General features: G+C 49.8%; 1 protein-coding gene across 2 annotated transcripts in view; it reads right to left on the reverse strand.

The window, feature by feature from the left end:
- LOC123773871 (rabphilin-3A) overlaps nt 1-23,055 on the reverse strand; it is a 648,197-nt gene that overhangs the window by 197,040 nt on the left and 428,102 nt on the right. The window lies entirely within an intron of this gene.

A 23,055-nucleotide genomic window follows, 5' to 3' on the forward strand; every position in this document is an offset into this window, starting at 1 on the left:
ATGGAATAGTCTAGAACAGAATGGCGCCCGGAAAAACCGTGACGTTAAAGCAAACAGACATGTCCAGATGAGGTGTCATGTTTAGCTAATGGGAAGTGAAAATCAGAGACGGGTCCCCTGCCTGTCCTGGGCTCCAATTGGTTCAACAACACACACTCTTCATAGTAACAGAGAAACGAGGCACTTATTTCTTAGTCGACGTGAGCTAAAGGTGTATCAATGTTAGTTCTACCATTAAGGGGGATGTTCTTTATTCGAGTCCCGTGAGAAGGATCGAATCATTAGTTGAGCAGCGAGGAGGCTTCGTAGAGTGTAGGGGAGAGCTAGGGACCTTCATCCTCTGCTCCTCGTTCAGGGGGCATCCAGTTGGCTGGGAAAATAAGGAATGTTGACTGTGGAGCGAGAGCCGAAATCCCATTGCTATGCCCACAAGTACAAACCGGATGAAAAATGAATGGTGAACAGTGAAGTCATGGAGCAGAACGCTAGAACTGAGGGCCAGATGGGTTTTTCTCCAGAGACGTGAGCTATCTAGGAAGGGAGTGTATGCTGCACCGTCACAGTGCGCGGGTCAGCACACACCGCCCACCAATACCAGGTAATTACACATACATACTCACCAATGCCAACAGCGTAACGCTTTCCAAACGATGCTGGAACAAGTTCTCCTCATCTGATAACTTTCATAATTGTTTAAAGTAATTCAACCATGGACAGGAGTTTTTCATAATAAAAGATCACAAAACATTATATACAATGAAATTCCCAAGATATTTATTATCAAAGAACATGATTTAAGTGTGAGGGAATGGTTCACCAGCTCACCTACAATGGTGTTCTTCAGCCTGTGGAGAGGCCAGTACACTTGTTAAGTGCGCGGACTTACGTTTGGTAACCTGTACCCGAAACATCTTGTGTTTGGACTCATGTGAGATCCCCAGTCACAGCAGTCCAGAAATGTTACCCCTGGCCGGGGTTGCACGTCTGTGCACAGAGATATAGCCAAGATCATCATTTCATTGTATGGCTTGGAGCGAGGACTCAAGATTTGCGGGGGAACAGTCAGGCCGCCTGGGACAGCGTGGGGCGAGCGTGGGCCTCCCGCAAGCTACAGCATCGTCGCCATGGCAACAGCCGCCATCTTAGCAAACATCTGGGGAAGTCAGCCATCTTGAAGTTGCCCCAGAGCCATGCTACACCGCCGCTGATTGGTTGAGAGGGGTAGAACGTTGTGTGCCTCCTTCTCATTGGTTCTTTCGAGGAGACGCGGGAATCGCCGGTGTCCTTCCCTCAAGGCGTCATTCTGAACACAGCCACCACCTTGTCCTGACGCTCCCTGTGCTCATTCGGCCAAACTGAGTATAGGGCGTCGTGGTGGCTAGACTACTCAACTGCTTCACCTCCTGCTTCATCTACGACGGCGGTCGCAGCAGAATCCGGCCGAAGTCTTCGCTCGAAGAGGAGAAAGACATTGTGTACAGTGGGTAGAGATCTGGGATGTGGGTAATTTGCATACGAGCAGTAACAGACTCGTGGATCCCCATACCAGTGATTATAGACGTTCTAATTCCTGCTAGTGCTCTGTAGCAGTCGATGGGAACGGGGAAATTCTTGTCAGTGTTTTAAGGCAGATTTCCCATGTTTGTGTAAGACGTTATTCGTTGTGCGCGTCGCCTGGGTATGAACGTTCCGCTTCACCTGTGGTCGAGGGTGCGAACCGGGCCATGTTGTGAGGGGGGGGGGGGGGTTCGAAATCTGCGCCAATTGTACGTTAGATACCATGTGAGGAGCGCTCTAGTCATCTCCACCGCCGTGAGCCAGCCACCCGCGCGGGGTGCCTGATGTATGGTGAGGCCGGCTGTATAAATGCGTAAGTACCTATGTGTGTATTCCTGGTGATTAGTCAGTTTAAAGTCTGAATTCAAAGTCAGGTGTTCCGTCACATTGTCACTAACAGCACCTGTAGAGGTGAAGTGAAGTGTGGACGAGGAGATAATCACCCTTGTCGACATCTTGTCAGTCCAGAGGGATTTACGTCTTGTGTAAACAGACGTACAGTGTGTGTGTGTGTGTGTGTGTGTGTGTGTGTGTGTGTGTGTGTGTGTGTGTGTGTGTGTGGGTACACACGGGAACAGTATACATAGATTAGCCAAGGACTGAGAGGGATGTCCATGTAATATTTTATATTCCATTCTGGTAGAATTGTGGTAATTCAATCATTTTTCATCGTCCGTGGGACGGAGTGATATTATTCCATGTGTAATCTTGCAGGTGTGGAATTCCAGTACTGAGCTCTCAGGTTAGTGTCAGTGTGTGACGTCAGAGATCCTGGCAATGATTATTGTGGATAGATACCAGATTGTGGAGTTAATTTCCTGTTTTGTTCCCAGGGCCGTGACAAGTGTGATTTATATATATAAATCAATATATATATATATATATATATATATATATATATAATGTCGTACCTAATAGCCAGAACACACTTCTCAGCCTACTATTCAAGGCCCGATTTGCCTAATAAGCCAAGTTTTCATGAATTAATGTTTTTTCGTCTACCTAACCTACCTAACCTAACCTAACCTAGCTTTTTTTGGCTACCTAACCTAACCTTACCTATAAATATAGGTTAGGTTAGGTTAGGTAGGGTTGGTTAGGTTCGGTCATATATCTACGTTAATTTTAACTCCAATAAAAAAAAATTGACCTCATACATAGAGAAAAGGGTTGCTTTATCATTTCATAAGAAAAAAATTATAGTAAATATATTAATTCAGGAAAACTTGGCTTATTAGGCAAATCGGGCCTTGCATAGTAGGCCGAGAACGACGTTCTGGCTACTAGGTACGACATATTATATATATATATATATATATATATATATATATATATATATATATATATATATATATATATATATTAGTATATTTTGGTAGCAGTCTTTCCTGTAGACATATATTATTAAATATGACCGAAAAAGTAAGATTAATAATTCTAACACGAATTCTCTCGATCTTTCGAGAACAGCCAGCAATCAACAGCCAATTAATGCACAACTATATTCTACCCACTTCAAGACTCCGCTCCAATATAGAAGCATCAAGAAATATTGGCCAATAAAAATAGGCCTTCTGCAGTTACCTTCCTTTAATACCCATTGTTTCGTGTTCTGTCTTGTGTTAAAAGTTTATTTTCACCTCATCCAAAACAATTGTAACATGTCACCTCACCCAAATGTAGGTATAAAAAACTCGAAGATGTTTAAGCTCAATTCAGTTAAAGTTGTGTGTGTGTGTGTGTGTGTGTGTGTGTGTGTGTAAACTAAAGTCTTTGAAAATGTAATAAGTTTTACGAAACGCGCTCAAGTGTCGCGTCAGACTAGAAATAAAAATGAATTTTGGAGAATTGATTTTTGAATTACCATCAACAGTGAAAAGAAACGTAAGAAAGATCGAGAAAATTCATGTTAGAATTATTAATCTTACTTTTTCGGTCATATTTAATAATATATGTCTACAGGAAAGACTGCTACCAAAATATACTAATATATATATATATATATATATATATATATATATATATATATATATATATATATATATCGCACGACCTCGTCAGAGATATTTTACCTGCAACCCTGAGAGATTCAGCAGGAATACACGATCCTGCTTTCACTGAATGTTCAAATCAGTGGGATGTTCTTGCAGCCCCAGCAACCATTATAGAGCTAACAAAACAACACAAACAGTCCGGCTGGGACCACCCTTTAGTGGAAAAAGTAGCTGATGCCATGCTCAGCGTCGCAACATCAGACAAGGAGAAAGCCCGCTTCAGAGCAGTGCGTGCCCCCCATGCAGGAGACTTCCTCCTAGCAGTACCCATGTCAGCAATGGGCACGCGCCTAGATCCAGAATCCCTTCGTGTAGCAGTGGCCCTCCGCCTTGGTGCCCCAATTCACACTGAATACAAGTGTACTGCAACAGGGTGGAAGCAGACCAATACGGACTGCATGGGTTGCATTGCGGAAGCACAAAGGGCTGGCATGCAAGACACAACGAGGTCAATGACATCATCAAGAGAAGCCTCGTCTCAGCTAGGTGCCCAGCGGAGAGAGAACCTCGCATCCTAGGGGTCCAAAACCCGGATTTCCCAGCACTTCGCCCTGATGGCATCACCATATACTCATGGAAGGAGGGTAGACAGTTGGTGTGGGACTACACATGTGTATCCACCCTGGCTGACACCTATGTACACTTGGGAGCTGATCAAGCAGGTGGGGCGGCCAACCACAGGGAAACAGCAAAATCACTCAAGTACAGGCGACTGGAAGGTCAATACCTCTTTGTTCCCATAGCGTCTGAGACGCATGGCCCCTGGGGCAAGAGTGCCTTGGGATTTCTCAAGGAATTGGGTTCCAGGCTCATTGACGTCACCAGAGACCCAAGGGCTTCCAGTTTTTTGTTTCAGCGTCTCAGTGTGGCGATCCAGAGGGGAAATGCTTGCTGCGTCCTCGGTTCCTGTCCAGAAGCGGAGGAGCTTCAAGAGATCCATAGCCTTTAGGCATTTGTCTTGTATGTTTTGTAACCTTTAAATACACAATAAAGGAAAAAAAAAAAGGGAAGGGGGTGGTAGGAGAAAAGCACACAGAAACTGTATTGGAAGGGACCTACATTCCCTCCAATGCGTTGTGTGGTTTCCTCCGAGGCTATGGGTCCCCCTTCTTCCAGCCAGAGGTGGTACTCCCTTCCCTATTTTTTAGAGAATTTTATATATATATATATATATATATATATATATATATATATATATATATATATATATATATATATATGATCGTAGTGTCCCGGTGCCCTGTATTATTGTGTTATTTACTGTTGTGATTGCAATGTGAGGATCTACGTTCTAGTGGTAATTAGAGCACTGGGGTCATTTGCAACAGTAAGTGTTGTGCAGTATTCTAATACTTTGAAATTAGAGTACTTGCCGTGTTATTGCAAAAGGGGTTGTCATTGATGGTGATTGTGCTAGTGTTGAGAAATCACCGTATGTGACTGCAGTTCAGCAAGTCATTGTGGGGCCGTGTTCTTGAAGGTTCATGTCCCGAGTGTTATTTACTAGTGTTCTGCAGTATTGTCATTGCAACCGGATTGTAGCGTAAATTACTGTGATTTGTTAGATTGATTTGTCATTGTCGTGGGTGAACTCGGCTGTAGACGAGTACTTGGGTTTATATTCTCCTGTTATCTGGTAGGACATCGAAGTCCAGGCATTCAGTGAGGTGATTGTGAGACAATTAATATTACATAACCAAGGGAACGCCCATTGCTTTAAGATAATTTGTTCTTTAACAATTTGAGTAACGTAGAATACGTTTGGGTTAATTTACTTTCCTGCCAAGCAGCTACGGTAGTCTCAAGGAGCCTAGCCATCAGCCAGATAAGAATTAGAGTATTGTCTGTTGTAATTAGCGGTCAGTGGGCTGGGTAATTGACGTGTTCAGGAAGTAATTAACCTCGATCTGTGTTTGATCGACTCACACGAAGGCTCCATTGTTCCATTAACGTAACGTCGTTATTTATCTGCCCGGAAATACCAGCACTTGATTGACTCATGGGAAGAGTAACGTCATTTTAGAATAACGTAAACGTGGTGATTAGCGTTCTTAATCACCTGAATTTTATTTTTTATTTGTATTTTTACATGCAAGCATGCGTATAAGTTACAATGAAAGCATAAACAAATAGAACGTAGAACACAAGCACAAAGTACAAAGCACACACATGAACACGGACAAAGGAATAAATCAAGAGAAGACCAGCCGGAAGGGCTGACCACAAAACACACAAAAGCCCATACATAAAACACCACAAAAAGATAAACACAGCGGAATATAAGCACAGAGGGAACACCAGAACACGGAATATAAGCACAGAGGGAACACCAGAACACGGAATATAAGCACAGGGGGAAACACCAGAACACGGAATATAAGCACAGGGGAAACACCAGAACACGGAATATAAGCACAGGGGAAACACCAGAACACGGAATATAAGCACAGGGGGGAACACCAGAACACGGAATATAAGCACAGGGGGGAACACCAGAACACGGAATATAAGCACAGGGGGAAACACCAGAACACGGAATATAAGCACAGGGGAAACACCAGAACACGGAATATAAGTACAGGGGGGAACACCAGAACACGGAATATAAGCACAGGGGGGAACACCAGAACACGGAATATAAGCACAGGGGGGAACACCAGAACACGGAATATAAGCACAGGGGGAAACACCAGAACACGGAATATAAGCACAGGGGAAACACCAGAACACGGAATATAAGCACAGGGGAAACACCAGAACACGGAATATAAGCACAGGGGGAAACACCAGAACACGGAATATAAGCACAGGGGAAACACCAGAACACGGAATATAAGCACAGGGGAAACACCAGAACACGGAATATAAGCACAGGGGGGAACACCAGAACATGACGTACACATAAGCCTAACAACACCTCAAACACAGACGGAGAAGCACAGTCACAAAACGATAAACACACAATAAGAATGAGAATAACAATAAAGGAAACAGACCTCCCATAACAAACTGGAGGCGAAACATAATGGCAAAACATAACAAAGAACATAAACCGTGGCCGGAACACGCCAACAGCCTGAAGGGCACGCGCAATCCCAGGCACTACACCAGTCTCCGTGGTGTAGTGGTAAGACACTCGCCTGGCGTTCCGCGAGCGCTATGTCATGGGTTCGTATCCTGGCCGGGGAGGATTTACTGGGCGCAATTCCTTAACTGTAGCCTCTGTTTAACGCAACAGTAAAATGTGTACTTGGATGAAAAAACGATTCTTCGCGGCAGGGGATCGTATTCCAGGGACCATAGGATTAAGGACTTGCCCGAAACGCTACGCGTACTAGTGGCTGTACAAGAATGTAACAACTCTTGTATATATCTAAAAAAAAAAAAAACAATAAGACATGAACAAGCGCACACGACATCCACAACCGGACACACCAACGCACAGCAACCGCTCATCCACACACAAGCCATACAAAAAACCCACAACATAAACCAGAGCACGCAGGATAGACCGGGAAGCATAACCTACCCCACCCACACACTCACACGCCCGACCCGCACCCCACCCACACACTCACACGCCCCACCCACACCCCACCCACACACTCACACGCCCCACCCGCACCCCACAGCCATGCACGCAAAAGGATACACAAAATATTAAGAAATCATATGCGAGGAACACAGTCCTCAAGAGGCAAAAGTGTGCTTTTCAGGGAAAAGATCCTAAGGATACTTCTTCTTATAAGCCTCCCAAATCAAATCCTCATGGTCGGAAGGGTTACGAATCCCCCGCTGCCGAGGAGGTATCATAAACTCTGGAACATCCAGATCAGGTGGCAACGGCTAACGTACGCTTAAGGTCACTGACACAAGTCGCAAGGCTGGGGAGGGCCAACTACGCCCTGCGAGGAAGCAGACGACGCCGAAGAAGCGGACGAGGGTCGCTGAGACTGCCTGGCCGTCGTATGCACAGGAGCAGGGGACGGTCGACGAGACGGTAGCACCTCCACTGAGACCGCAGGAGACGCGGAAGAAACGGCCGGAGACGGAAGAGGCGGCAAGACCTCTGCCGAGGAAACGGGGAACGAGGAAGGGGCCACAGGACCCTCAGAGCGAGCATCTTTTCTCAACACCACCACCAGGCTATCCCGCTCACCACAAACCTCAGCAGGGGGAACCGCCTCCCGGGACCCGCACCTCCTCATCTCCGGAATCCACGCCCTGAGGGAGCGGCGGGAAATCCTCCTCCCAGAACAAGTTGACAGGAGCAGCAGGGGCCTCAGAGCACCCGGCAGCCTGATACCCCAGCTGGCCACATCGAAAACAAGTACGGGGCTGCCGGGCATAAAACACCCGGACGTAGTAACCCAGCAGCCGGACATTAGACGGGATATCCGACCGCATGCTCATACTTAAGGTACGGATGTTCGTCCGCCGCCCAGCATATCTCCCCGAGGAAAGCGTGTTCACTCGCACACCGCCAACTGCACCATACCTCCCGAAGTAGCGCCGGAGGAGGTCTTCAGGGAACTCCAGGGGCGCACCGTGGACACTAACATAAGTCAGGGCACCACTGCAGTCCGAGATCGCCACAGAGCCGGCAGCATCTGGCAATGGCAACGTACGCCCCTCGTACGATGGAGGTAGTCTCGGTACTCCTCCTCCCTCACGAACTTGACAACCACCCGGTGGGCAGTAACAAGCTTAATACCGTAGATAGCCTCCACCGGGATACGAAGCATATGACACATCACCAACTGAATGGTCGGATATCCAGCCTTACACGTGAACTCCAGCCCCACGGAATTTACACAGACAACAGGAGGAAGATGGCCCCCCATGTCAGAACTGCCACGTCAACACGCAGCCAGGCAGGCAACAAAACTGGGAGGGCAGAGATGCCCACACCACCTGGCGACCAAAACGGCAAACGACCCCAACAGCCACGGAGGGTCGGTAAACGTCCTCACTCCACGGCTGCCAGCAGTCGACCTAATCACCTGAATTGGTCTGAGTATGGAAAGCTCGGACGGAATTCATACCTTAATGTAAATTGCTGAGCCAGTGTGAAAGGTTGCATATTTAATTCTTTAATTATTGATATTGAGGATAGTAATTAATTACTCTGAAGGTAATCACGAGTGATTACCGTTCTCTTAGCATTTTGGACATTGTAAAATCAGAGTTTACCATCGTTGAGTGATTAGTAACCGATAACGTAAATTATCGTAACTAGTAAAGAGATTAATCAGCTGTCTGGAAGTACAGGGATTAATGGGATTTACTCACTGAATGCTCGACGGGTAGAGTGTTGTGTAATTTCCGCGTTACTAGTGACAGTTGTAAGAGTTATTAAATTAACGTAAATGTTATCTTGTTATTAACGTAAATGTTATTTTATCATTAATGTAAATCAAAGTGTTATTGATTGTTGATCGTCCGTGGGACGGAGTGTTAACGTAAGGAGTAATTTGAGGAAGGCTGCTGGAGTTGCCAGTGAACCCATTAGTTATTGAAAGACTACTGATTTGATTGCATTGCAACCGCTATGGCAGGTGTAGACTGCACTGAGGCGTAGAACAGTTAGGAGGTTACTGGAGATGTGTTTCAGAACCTACTGTGTCATTTGTTGTAATTGTGATTATAGATCTGTTAGTTCTTGCTTGCTTGTTGATTCCTCTGTGATCACGTCTTATGTTCGAGTTAGTTCATTATGCAGTCCGAGGGGCTGGTGTCTAGCTGTCATTGATAGTGTCACAGGAAGGATTTCGAGTAACGTCATTGACATTTCTTTCGTTTTGTTGTAGTAGTTAGTACTTTATTGAATAAACTAAGTTGTTATGGTTAACACTGTCTTTTCGTTACACCCCCACACATTATTATTGTTATGCAAATGTTCTTCACACTCGACTAATAAAATTGAGACTGATTCATTGTTTTGGATCAAATATACGGCACCACACAACAATAAATTATTGTTGTGAGAGCCCGTGACCTACTCGTTAGCTTCGGCGAATTGGCGAAGGTCGACGGCCTAGTGGAGGGGATTTCAAATTTTGTTGGGGTCTCGGCCTTTCCTCGCGCCTAGTCAATTGTTCATAAATGGTCCCAGAGTGAGGAATGAGCTGCTTACTACACTGGTGTGTTAGCTAAGCAAGTCCTTCCTCAGGCGACCTAGTTGAATATCACGACAGGAATAAAGGTTAAAAGAATAAAGAAAATTTTAGAAATTTTCCGAGCTCAATTCTTCAACCATTTCACTTATTCCACTAATCCAAACTCTCACATTAAGATCAAAGTAAACAAAAATATTCGCAGTGGAACTTACAAAGCTTACTCACATTACTGAAATGTGTTGATACACTGAGGTTCCAGGAACCTCCAGGTCACACACACTAGTCTACAGTATGTTATCTACAGTGCATCTACACTACATGTATAGTGATGCTTCACTGTGGGGCTTCCATAAGTGAAGGAGACAGTCAAACATAATTTCAAGCAGTGTTGTTACTGGATATCAACTCAACCTGCCTGGACTTAGTCTCCTGCCTTGACCTGCCTTGACCTGACCTCTTGTGCCTGAGTCACAGCTCATTATTTTACAATTATATTCTTAGAACTGCCTTGTTACTGGCCACTTTCCCTTCACCGACATAAACCTTCCTTAACCTAACCTCTCACACCTGGATCTGAACTCCAGTTTACATCATATTCTTAGAGAAGTGAGGTTATTCACTATATAAATACATAGTAAACCATTTGTATAACTAATTTTCCTTTACCAAGCCCATTACTGGGTTTACTATTCTTAGGAAAATATTGCATATAAATATGCAATGAGCACACATAACAAACTATCAACATATAGAGCGGGTTGATAAGGGTACCACTATCTTGCCTCGAAAATATGCTATATATCAATGGTAATGATGTTATTACTATGATGTTATAATGATGTTATTACCTTACATTAAGGTAATTATTTAGGTAATATATTACCAAAGAGACAAAGCTCAACCACCACAACAACAACTAGAGAGAGAAGAGCCCAGCATGACGATGCCACAGCAAGGTGCCACAGCAAGGTGCCACAGCAAGGTGCCACAGCAAGGTGCCACAGCAAGGCGCCACAGCAAGGTGCCACAGCAAGGTGCCACAGCAAGGTGCCACAGCAAGGTGCCACAGCAAGGTGCCACAGCAAGGTGCCACAGCAAGGTGCCACAGCAAGGCGCCACAGCAAGGCGCCACAGCAAGGTGCCACAGCAAGGCGCCACAGCAAGGTGCCACAGCAAGGTGCCACAGCAAGGCGCCACAGCAAGGCGCCACAGCAAGGTGCCACAGCAAGGCGCCACAGCAAGGCGCCACAGCAAGGCGCCACAGCAAGGTGCCACAGCAAGGTGCCACAGCAAGGCGCCACAGCAAGGTGCCACAGCAAGGCGCCACAGCAAGGCGCCACAGCAAGGCGCCACAGCAAGGTGCCACAGCAAGGTGCCACAGCAAGGCGCCACAGCAAGGCGCCACAGCAAGGTGCCACAGCAAGGCGCCACAGCAAAGTGCCACAGCAAGGTGTCACAGCAAGGTGCCACAGCAAGGTGCCACAGCAAGGCGCCACAGCAAGGTGCCACAGCAAGGTGTCACAGCAAGGTGCCACAGCAAGGTGCCACAGCAAGGTGCCACAGCAAGGTGCCACAGCAAGGCGCCACAGCAAGGCGCCACAGCAAGGTGCCACAGCAAGGTGCCACAGCAAGGTGCCACAGCAAGGTGCCACAGCAAGGCGCCACAGCAAGGCGCCACAGCAAGGTGCCACAGCAAGGTGCCACAGCAAGGTGCCACAGCAAGGTGCCACAGCAAGGTGCCACAGCAAGGTGCCACAGCAAGGTGCCACAGCAAGGTGCCACAGCAAGGTGCCACAGCAAGGCGCCACAGCAAGGCGCCACAGCAAGGTGCCACAGCAAGGTGCCACAGCAAGGTGCCACAGCAAGGCGCCACAGCAAGGTGCCACAGCAAGGTGCCACAGCAAGGTGCCACAGCAAGGTGCCACAGCAAGGTGCCACAGCAAGGCGCCACAGCAAGGCGCCACAGCAAGGTGCCACAGCAAGGTGCCACAGCAAGGTGCCACAGCAAGGTGCCACAGCAAGGTGCCACAGCAAGGTGCCACAGCAAGGCGCCACAGCAAGGTGCCACAGCAAGGTGCCACAGCAAGGCGCCACAGCAAGGCGCCACAGCAAGGTGCCACAGCAAGGCGCCACAGCAAGGTGCCACAGCAAGGTGCCACAGCAAGGCGCCACAGCAAGGTGCCACAGCAAGGTGCCACAGCAAGGCGCCACAGCAAGGTGCCACAGCAAGGTGCCACAGCAAGGCGCCACAGCAAGGTGCCACAGCAAGGCGCCACAGCAAGGCGCCACAGCAAGGTGCCACAGCAAGGCGCCACAGCAAGGCGCCACAGCAAGGCGCCACAGCAAGGTGCCACAGCAAGGCGCCACAGCAAGGCGCCACAGCAAGGTGCCACAGCAAGGCGCCACAGCAAGGCGCCACAGCAAGGCGCCACAGCAACTCTACAAAGACTGCCGTCCCTCCAGCGGGCATGTAAACGCACACACAATCTCTCCTGAATCAGTGCACCATCCCACATTACCAGTCTCCCTGCCACCTGGCCTTTCCCACACCTCCCCTCAGCCCGCGGATCTAAGAGAAGTTCCCCTCTCTATTACATCTTATAAGATCATCTGTTCTCAGAAGCCCACCAAAAAAGATTCTAGAAGAACGGGTTAGGGAAGGTTCCAGAAGACAGGGTTGTTGAGAGAGGGAGAGGGTTCCAGAAGACAGGGTTGTGGAGAGAGGGAGAGGGTTCCAGAAGACAGGATTGTGGAGAGAGGGAGAGGGTTCCAGAAGACAGGGTTGTGGAGAGAGGGAGGGTTCCAGAAGACAGGGTTGTGGAGAGAGAGGGAGGGTTCCAGAAGACAGGGTTGTAGAGAGAGGGAGAGGGTTCCAGAAGACAGGGTTGTGGAGAGAGGGAGAGGGTTCCAGAAGACAGGATTGTGGAGAGAGGGAGAGGGTTCCAGAAGACAGGGTTGTGGAGAGAGGGAGGATTCCAGAAGACAGGGTTGTGGAGAGAGAGGGAGGGTTCCAGAAGACAGGGTTGTAGAGAGAGGGAGAGGGTTCCAGAAGACAGGGTTGTGGAGAGAGGGAGAGGGTTCCAGAAGACAGGATTGTGGAGAGAGGGAGAGGGTTCCAGAAGACAGGGTTGTGGAGAGAGGGACAGGGTTCCAGAAGACAGGGTTGTGGAGAGAGGGAGAGGGTTCCAGAAGACAGGGTTGTGGAGAGAGGAAGGGTTCCAGAAGACAGGGTTGTGGAGAGAGAGGGAGAGGGTTCCAGAAGACAGGGTTGTGGAGAGAGAGAGAGGGTTCCAGAAGACAGGGTTGTGGAGAGAGGGAGAGGGTTCCAGAAGACAGGGTTGTGGAGAGAGGGAGAGGGTTCCAGAAGACAGGGTTGTAGAGAGAGGGAGAGGGTTCCAGAAGACATGGTTCTGGAGAGAGGGAGAGGGTTCCAGAAGACAGGGTTCTGGAGAGAGGGAGAGGGTTCCAGAAGACAGGGTTCTGGAGAGAGGGAGAGGGTTCCAGAAGACAGGGTTCTGGAGAGAGGGAGAGGGTTCCAGAAGACAGGGTTGAACATGGGAGGAAGAAGGTAGTGAGAGAGGTTCCGAGCAAGAAAGGGTTCGCTGATGGGAGAGAGAGAATACACTTCCACCTGAGACCTGAGCAAGTACTAAACCAAGCATTTAGAGAAGAAATATTTCAGATTACCTAACTACCTTCTCTAGCTCCCAGTTTATCTTCTAACACGGCATAGGTTCCTTCATGTATAATGTTGCCTGCAAGCACCAAAGGTTCCTTCATGTATAATGTTGCCTGCAAGCACCAAAGGTTCCTTCATGTATAATGTTGCCTGCAAGCACCAAAGGTTCCTTCATGCATAATGTTGCCTGCAAGCACCAAAGGTTCCTTCATGCATAATGTTGCCTGCAAGCACCAAAGGTTCCTTTATGTATAATGTTGCCTGCAAGCACGAAAGGTTCCTTCAAGTATAACGTTGCCTGCAAGCACCAAGTGTTCCTTCATGTATAATGTTGCATGCAAGCACCAAAGGTTCCTTCATGCATAATGTTGCCTGCAAGCACCAAAGGTTCCTTCATGTATAATGTTGCCTGCAAGCACCAAAGGTTCCTTCAAGTATAACGTTGCCTGCAAGCACCAAATGTTCCTTCATGTATTATGTTGCCTGCAAGCCCCAAAGGTTCCTTCATGTATAATGTTGCCTGCAAGCACCAAAGGTTCCTTCATGTATGATGTTGCCTGCAAGCACCAAAGGTTCCTTCATGTATAATGTTGCCTGCAAGCACCAAAGGTTCCTTCATGTATAATGTTGCCTGCAAGCACCAAAGGTTCCTTCATGTATAATGTTGCCTGCAAGCACCAAAGGTTCCTTCATGCATAATGTTGCCTGCAAGCACCAAAGGTTCCTTTATGTATAATGTTGCCTGCAAGCACGAAAGGTTCCTTCAAGTATAACGTTGCCTGCAAGCACCAAGTGTTCCTTCATGTATAATGTTGCATGCAAGCACCAAAGGTTCCTTCATGCATAATGTTGCCTGCAAGCACCAAAGGTTCCTTCATGTATAATGTTGCCTGCAAGCACCAAAGGTTCCTTCAAGTATAACGTTGCCTGCAAGCACCAAATGTTCCTTCATGTATTATGTTGCCTGCAAGCCCCAAAGGTTCCTTCATGTATAATGTTGCCTGCAAGCACCAAAGGTTCCTTCATGTATGATGTTGCCTGCAAGCACCAAAGGTTCCTTCATGTATAATGTTGCCTGCAAGCACCAAAGGTTCCTTCATGTATAATGTTGCCTGCAAGCACCAAACGTTCCTTCATGTATAATGTTGCCTGCAAGCACCAAACGTTCCTTCATGTATAATGTTGCCTGCAAGCACCAAAGGTTCCTTCATGTATAATGTTGCCTGCAAGCACCAAAGGTTCCTTCATGTATAATGTTGCCTGCAAGTACCAAAGGTTCCTTCATGTATAATGTTGCCTGCAATCACCAAAGGTTCCTTCTTGTATAATGTTGCCTGCAAGCACCAAAGGTTCCTTCATGTATAATGTTGCCTGCAAGCACCAAAGGTTCCTTCATGTATAATGTTGCCTGCAAGCACCAAAGGTTCCCTCATGTATAATGTTGCCTGCAAGCACCAAAGGATCCCTCGGGTATAATGTTGCCTGCAAGCAGCAAAGGTTCCCTCAGGCATGATTTTGCCTGCAAGCATCAAAGGTTCCCTCAGGTATAGTGTTGCCTGCAAGCACCAAAGGTTCCCTCAGGTATAGTGTTGCCTGAAAGCACCAAAGGTTCCCTCATGTATAATGTTGCCTGAAAGCACCAAAGGTTCCCTCATGTATAATGTTGCCTGCAAGCACCAAAGATTCCCTCATGTGTAATGTGTATAGTGTTGTGTGCAAGCACCAAAGATTCCCTCAGGTATAGTGTTGCCTGCAAGCACCAAAGGTTCCTTCATGTATAATGTTGCCTGCAAGCACCAAAGGTTCCCTCATGTATAATGTTGCCTGCAAGCACCAAAGATTCCCTCAGGTATAATGTTGCCTGCAAGCACCTAAGGTTCCCTCGGGTATAGTGTTGCCTGCAAGCACCAAAGGTTCCTTCAGGTATAGTGTTGCCTGAAAGCATCATAGGTTCCCTCAGGTATAATGTTGCCTGCAAGCACCAAAGGTTCCTTCGGGTATAATGTTGCCTGCAAGCATCAAAGGTTCCTTAGGGTATAATGTTGTCTGCAAGCACAAAAGTTCCCTCGGGTATAGTGTTGCCTGCAAGCACCAAAGGTTCCTTCAGGTATAGTGTTGCCTGAAGGCATCATAGGTTCCCTCAGGTATAATGTTGCCTGCAAGCACCAATGGGTCCTTCGGGTATAATGTTGCCTGCAAGCATCAAAGGTTCCTTCGGGTATAATGTTGCCTGCAAGCACCAAAGGTTCCCTCAGGCATGATGTTGCCTGCAAGCACCAAAGATTCCTTCAGGCACGATGCTGCCTGCAACCACCAAAGGTTCCCTCAGGCATGATGTTGCCTGCAAGCACCAAAGGTTCCCTCGGGTATAATGTTGCCTGCAAGCACCAAAGGTTCCTTCATGTATAATGTTGCCTGTAAGCACCAAATGTTCCTTCAAGTATAATGTTGCCTGCAAGCACCAAAGGTTCCTTCATGAATAATGTTGCCTGCAAGCACCAAAGGTTCCTTCATGTATAATGTTGCCTGCAAGCACCAAAGGTTCCTTCATGTATAATGTTGCCTGCAAGCATCAAAGGTTCCCTCAGGTATAGTGTTGCCTGCAAGCACCAAAGGTTCCCTCAGGTATAGTGTTGCCTGTAAGCACCAAAGGTTCCCTCAGGTATAGTGTTGCCTGCAAGCACCAAAGGTTCCCTCGGGTATAATGTTGCCTGCAAGCACCAAAGGTTCCCTCGGGTATAATGTTGCCTGCAAGCACCAAAGGTTCCCTCATCTATAATGTTGCCTGCAAGCACCAAAGGTTCCCTCGGGTATAGTGTTGCCTGCAAGCACCAAGGGTTCCCTCAGATATAGTGTTGCATGCAAGCACCAAAGGTTCCCTCAGGTATAGTGTTGCCTCCAAACATCAAAGGTTCCCTCAGGTATAGTGTTTCCTGCAAGCACCAAAGGTTCCCTCAGGCATGATGTTGCCTGCAAGGACCAAAGGTTCCCTCGGGTATAGTGTTTCCTGCAAGCACCAAAGGTTCCCTCAGGCATGATGTTGCCTGCAAGGACCAAAGGTTCCCTCGGGTATAGTGTTGCCTGCAAGCACCAAAGGTTCCCTCGTATATAATGTTGCCTGCAAGCACCAAAGGTTCTCGTATATAATGTTGCCTGCAAGCACCAAAGGTTCCCTCAGGCATGATGTTGCCTGCAAGCATCAAAGTTTCCCTCGGGTATAGTGTTGCCTGCAAGCACCAAAGGTTCCTTCAGGCATGATGTTGCCTGCAAGCACCAAAGGTTCCCATAGGCATGATGTTGCCTGCAAGTACCAAAGGTTCCCTCGTGTATAGTGTTGCCTGCAAGCACCAAAGGTTCCCTCAGGCATGATGTTGCCTGCAAGCACCAAAGGTTCCCATAGGCATGATGTTGCCTGCAAGCACCAAAGGTTCCCTCAGGTATAATATTGCCTGCAAGCATCAAAGGTTCCCTCAGGCATGATGTTGCCTGCAAGTACCAAAGGTTCCCTCAGGCATGATGTTGCCTGAAAGCACCAAAGGTTCCCTCAGGCATGATGTTACCTGCAAGCACCAAAGGTTCCCTCAGGAATGATGTTGCTTGCAAGCACCAAAGGTTCCCTCAGGCATGATGTTGCCTGCAAGCACCAAAGGTTCCCATAGGCATGATGCTGCCTGCAAGCACCAAAGGTTCCCTCAGGCATAATGTTGCCTGCAAGCACCAAAGGTTCCCCCCAGGTATAGTGTTGCCTGCAAGCACCAAAGAAGGTTCCCTCGGGTATAATGTTGTCTGCAAGCACCAAAGGTTCCCTCAGGTATAATGTTGTCTACAAGCACCAAAGGTTCCCTCAGGTATAATGTTGCCTGCAAGCACCAAAGGTACCCTCGGGTATAGTGTTGCCTGCAAGCACCAAAGGTTCCCTCGGGTATACTGTTGCCTGCAAGCACCAAAGGTTCCCTCGGGTATAGTGTTGCCTGCAAGCACCAAAGGTTCCCTCAGGTATAATGTAAACACAGGCAAGCATTAATTATGTTGGCGTGTGAGCTCAAGCAGCAAGTGGGAGTTAATATATGAGTGGGAGGTGGTGCTGGGGGAGGGCTTATGTTATGTGGAGAGCTGCCTTCCCCTGGTGTGTAGCTGCCTTCCCCTGGTGTGTGGCTGCCTTCCCCTGGTGTGTGGTTGTCATTCCCCTGGTGTGTGGCTGCCTTCCCCTGGTGTGTAGCTGCCTTCCCCTGGTGTGTGGCTGCCTTCCTCTGGTGTGTGGTTGTCATTCCCCTGGTGTGTGGCTGCCTTCCCCTGGTGTGTGGCTGCCTTACCCTGGTGTGTGGTTGTCTTTCCCTGGTGTGTGTGTGGCTGCCTTCCCTTGGTGTGTGGTTGCCTTCCCCTGGTGTGTGTGGCTGCCTTCCCCTGGTGTGTGGTTGTCATTCCCCTGGTGTGTGGCTGCCTTCCCTTGGTGTGTGGCTGCCTTCCCCTGGTGTGTGGTTGTCATTCCCCTGGTGTGTGGCTGCCTTCCCCTGGTGTGTGGCTGCCTTCCCCTGGTGTGTGGTTGTCTTCCCCTGGTGTGTGTGGCTGCCTTCCCTTGGTGTGTGGTTGCCTTCCCCTGGTGTGTGTGGCTGCCTTCCCCTGGTGTGTGACTGCCTTCCCCTGGTGTGTGGCTGCCTTTCCCTGGTGTGTGGCTGCCTTCCCCTGGTGTGTGGCTGCCTTCCCCTGGTGTGTGGTTGCCTTCCCCTGGTGTGTGGCTGCCTTCCCCCTGGTGTGTGGCTGCCTTCCCCTGGTGTGTGGCTGCCTTCCCCTGGTGTGTGGTTGCCTTCCCCTGGTGTGTGGCTGCCTTCCCCTGGTGTGTGGCTGCCTTCCCCCTGGTGTGTGGTTGCCTTCCCCTGGTGTGTGGCTGCCTTCCCCCTGGTGTGTGGCTGCCTTCCCCTGGTGTGTGGCTGCCTTCCCCTGGTGTGTGGCTGCCTTCCCCTGGTGTGTGGCTGCCTTCCCCTGGTGTGTGGCTGCCTTCCCCTGGTGTGTGGCTGCCTTCCCCTGGTGTGTGGCTGCCTTCCCCTGGTGTGTGGTTGCCTTCCCCTGGTGTGTGGCTGCCTTCCCCCTGGTGTGTGGCTGCCTTCCCCTGGTGTGTGGCTGCCTTCCCCTGGTGTGTGGCTGCCTTCCCCTGGTGTGTGGCTGCCTTCCCCTGGTGTGTGGCTGCCTTCCCCTGGTGTGTGGCTGCCTTCCCCTGGTGTGTGGCTGCCTTCCCCTGGTGTGTGATTGCCTTCCCCTGGTGTGTGGCTGCCTACTACTTGTGAAAATTTAATACTATAACATTGATAAGCTTAATGCGCAGCTAGGGAAGCTTGATACCATGTGCTAGTTAATATTGTTTCATGTTATCAAAGAATCTTAGCACCATGTGGCGAGAGAGAGCCATAATACTCATAACAACAACCTGAGTGAATACTTTTCGGAGTTGAGTAGCGACCACTGGCCGGGTCGGAGACCCTCCATGCTGTTCCTGGTTGGTATGGACGTGGCGCTTTTACCATGGGCGGCCATCTTCCCCCTGTTGTGAGGGTAAACTCCATGGGTTTGGAGTTTACTGGCCGTGTGGGATACCTGGTCGAGGAGATGGTCATGTGTGACATGCTCCACATCCCGGTCATGGAAATTTACGGTGTTGAGCTGGTAACTGCTCACTGTATGGTCATCAAGTTTGTGGGTGAAGTGGCGTACCATGACTTTTTCCGACGGTACGAGGGACGTACCTAGCAGCTGCAGGATGGCGCCGGATCTGTCTCCATTTCGGATCATAGTGGTGCCATGACGTATGTGAGTGTCCATGGGCCCCTCATGGAGTTTCCTGAGACCCTCCAGCGTTTCTTCCAGCGGTTTGGCACCGACGTTAGTGTGCGGATGCACACGCTGTCTTCTGGCAAGTATACGGGTGTGAAGACCAACATTCGTACCCTATGGATGCGCCTGAGGTCGTACATTCCATCCTCTGTCCGGCTTTTAGGGTACTACGTCCGGGTGTACTATGTCCGGCAACCCCATACCTGTTTCCGGTGTGGCCTATTGGGGCATCAGGCTGCCGGGTGCACTGCAGCTCCGATTGCTCCCCGTCAAACTGTTCCTGGAAGAGGATTTCCCGCCGCTCCCTCTGGAGGAGGACTCTGGAGATGAGAAGGTGAGCTTCCCATTAGCTGATCTTCCTGCTCCTGTCAATGTCCCCGCTGCTCCCGTGGGCCTTCCTGGTGCTCACTGTGAGGCGTCGCCGTCTTCTCCCTCGTCTTCGGCTGCTGTGCCTGGCCCTGTATCCTCGCCTCGGGTCCTAGCTGTGCTGGGTGTTGGGGTGACTGCGGAGCCTTCTGCTGTGTGTGGCCTGGTTCCCCTGTGTTAGAGGCTGCTGTTCTGCGTCGGGCGTCGGTTCGTCCGGCTTGTGGTGTCTGTGTTTCTGGGTCCGCATCCGGCTCTGACGATATCCGGCCAGTGCCCAAACGTTCCTGGCGTTCGTCTTCTGCCTGGGCCGATGTTGGCAACTTCAGTGACTGTGGGTCTTCGGGTGCTGACGGTGTGGATCTGGATACGTCGGTGTCTACGCAGTTAGTGGTGGTGGAGGTCCATGTGCATGCTGGTGCTGGTGCCCGTGTCTCGGACGTGCCGTCTGTTCTTTCCCCACCAGGGGGCTCTTCGCAGTGGGGGGTGGTGGCTTCTGCTGCCAGGGATGGTGTGGATACTGGTGCTGGGCGTGGTCTGGTGGTGACATTACGGAAGGATGTGCGCCGTCCAGGTTCCCTGCAGTTGTCTGGTGGTGTGCCTGTGGCCGCGGGTGCTCCTGTGGTGGTGCCCTCTGTCCAGCTTTGCTCCTGTGAGGATGCACGTTGGGGCCCTGGGGGACGTGTTGCCGGCGTCTGTGATGCCGCCGGGTCACTGGGCAACGATTGCCGAGTTAATGCTGTCTGACGAACCGGAGAACTTTCATGGTGGGCAGGTTCCCTGCATCTGGGGACGCGTGGCGGCTACTCGCCTCGTCAGTGATACCATCTGGGTCCCCTGTTTGCAAGTGTTTGTTTCCAGGGTTCCGGATGTTATGGCTTCCCTGGTGGATGTGCGAGATCCTCGGCGGTGGTTGCTCTGGAAAGTGTTCAATGTGTGGTTCCCGCGGGCCTGGTTTCCGGGCAAGTATGTCCACTGATTTCTTGTTTATGTGCTTTATGTAGTGCCGTATGCCCCTCTGGCTGTTTGCTTGCCCTATTGTGTTCTGTGCTCGTGCCTCTCCCTTCGTTTATTGCGAGGCCGGTGGTTCGAAGTGCATGTTCTTCTTCATATGTTTATTTTGTGTTGAAACTATGCCCTGTGTGTTATATTTTTGCCTTACGTGTTGTCTCTTTTTTTTTTATTTATTGCTTGTTGTATGTTATGATTTTCTTGTGTTATCTTTCATGTTGTACTTCATGATGTGCTTTGTTGTCGGTCCTTCCGGCTAGTGCTTCTGTGTGCTTTGTTTCATATGTTACAATGGTTTGTTTTCTTGTCATTATTTGATTGCATGATTCCATGTTTACATTGTCTTATATTTTGTGTGATGTTCTTGACTTGATGTATACTGTGTTTCTCTTGCATTTTCTCCAGTTATGCTTATTGTTGTGCTGTGCTGTCAGTCCTTCTGGCCGGTGGTTTTCTGTTTTGCTTTGTTGTTATGTTTCCTGTATTGTTTTATTGTATTTATTGTACTTCATTGCATGCTTGCATGTAAAAATAAAAAAATAAAAAAAACTGGCTGGGTCGGACGCTCCTGAGGTCCCTCCGCTCCTGGCTAGTGTTTACGTTGAATGATTGCTGGTTGCCCCTGCTTGGTGGTGGTGGTTTGCCACTGACAGGGTGTCGTTTGGATTTGCCATGGGGACTTCTCAGCTCCAGTGATGAGGACATTGTCGGCTGGTCTGGCATTTACAGTGCCGGTGGACCATCAGTTAGTTGGTGTCGCCCTGGTGGACATGCTCCATGTGCAGCTGTCGGACTTCGTGGGCGTCCAGCTGCTTCAGGGTGACCGTGGTGTGGCCAAGTTCCACCACCAGGCGCCCTTTCAGGTGTTTCTCGAGCGGTGTGAGGGACGTGTTTCCCCTCTCCTTGATACCGCCGGTTCTGTTAAAGTGGTGAATCTTAGTGTCGCCTTGACGTATGTGGCGGTGCATGGTACCCCCCCCCCCTTCGAATTTCAGGACGATCTTTTAACCTCCTGTTTTGAATGGTTTGGGACTGTGTTAAGTGTTCGTTGGAACAAGGTCCTTGCCGGCCACTGTGCTGGTATGATTGACGGCTCCTGCACCCTGACGATGTCGCTGAAGTGTAGTATACCATCGTCAGCGTCTGTGTTGGTTTACACGCTCCGCTCCCTGTATTGGGGGCAATGCGCACTTGTTATAAGTGTGGTCACGAGGGTCATCTGGCTGCAGCATGCGACATGGGAGCGACTGGTAGGGTGCATATTTTTTGTGCGGAGGATTTCCCGCCCCTGTTGCGTTCGGACGGTATGGGTACTGTGCTTGAGGCGTCTGATTGCCTGTCTGCTGCTCCGCCTGTTGCGGTGGGTTCTACGGCTTGTGTGACACGTCTGGTAACTGCCGTGGCCCCTGGGGTTGTTGAGCCGGTGCACGGGGTGGGCCGTCGCCTGGCCTGCATGTAGTGGAGGCTGTCCCAGTGGAGGTTCATGTCCCGCCCTCGCCTGTGGATGTGGTCTCGGCTCCAGGGGGAGCAGGTTCTTCTGTTTTGGAGGGGGTGCTTCGGCTAGGGAGGTGCCTGCAATGCTTGTGTATCTCGACGACTGTCGTTCTGATGCTTCCATCCATTTGGAGAAATGTGCATGCTGGTGTTCCGAGGCTGTTTCCCTAGATGACGTCGACAGTGTGAGCAATGTGGCCTCTGTGGATTCTTCGAATGGTGTGGGTGTGGTCTGTGTGGATGTAGTGATGCTGCTGAGGGGCCTGGTAGAAATGGTGTGGCGCGGCCTGTCTCGAAGCGATTGTGGCGGGCTTCGAGTGTGTCTCCCCTTCGAGTGTGTCTCCCCTTCGTGGTGTGCCTTGGGAGGAGGTGGGGAAGTATGGTGCTCCCGAGTCCCCCGCAGTCAGTGGCGAGGCTGTAAGGGGCTCCCGAGTTGCTTCCTGTCCACCCCTCTAAGCGCCTCCTGCTGTTGGATCCTCGCGGAGGGGTTTTGCCTCTGCTGATCGGGACCTCGTCATGGTGCTGAAGATGGATGTGTGCCAGGGGGGGCCTCGGCTCCTGTGTAAGTGATTGGGCACCATTCCTTTCCCCTCCGGCCAATCCCAAAACCTTATCCTGATCCCTTCCCAGTGCTATATAGTCGAAATGGCTTGGTGCTTTCCCCCAGATAATTCCCTTCCCTTCCCCCTTCCTTCGTTGCCCCCAGTCTGGGGGGAGCCTAGTCCAGACTGCCGAGGTCGTGACCTGTGAGGGTCGGGTGTTGGGCCCTTATCAGGATGCCCGGGTGCTTCCTGTCCCGTGGTGCCCTTCCACTATCTGGGTGCCACGGGTGAAGGAGTTTGTTTATGGGTGCTGGATAGGATGCTTCCGCCGACAGCGCCGCCCGGTGGCTGAGCGTCCTTTGCCCCCATACTGCTGTGGGAAATGTACTGCTTGCGCTTTCCGATGTGGG

This window comes from Procambarus clarkii, chromosome 91 (genome assembly GCF_040958095.1).
Source record: "Procambarus clarkii isolate CNS0578487 chromosome 91, FALCON_Pclarkii_2.0, whole genome shotgun sequence".
NCBI classification, from domain to species: domain Eukaryota; kingdom Metazoa; phylum Arthropoda; class Malacostraca; order Decapoda; family Cambaridae; genus Procambarus; species Procambarus clarkii.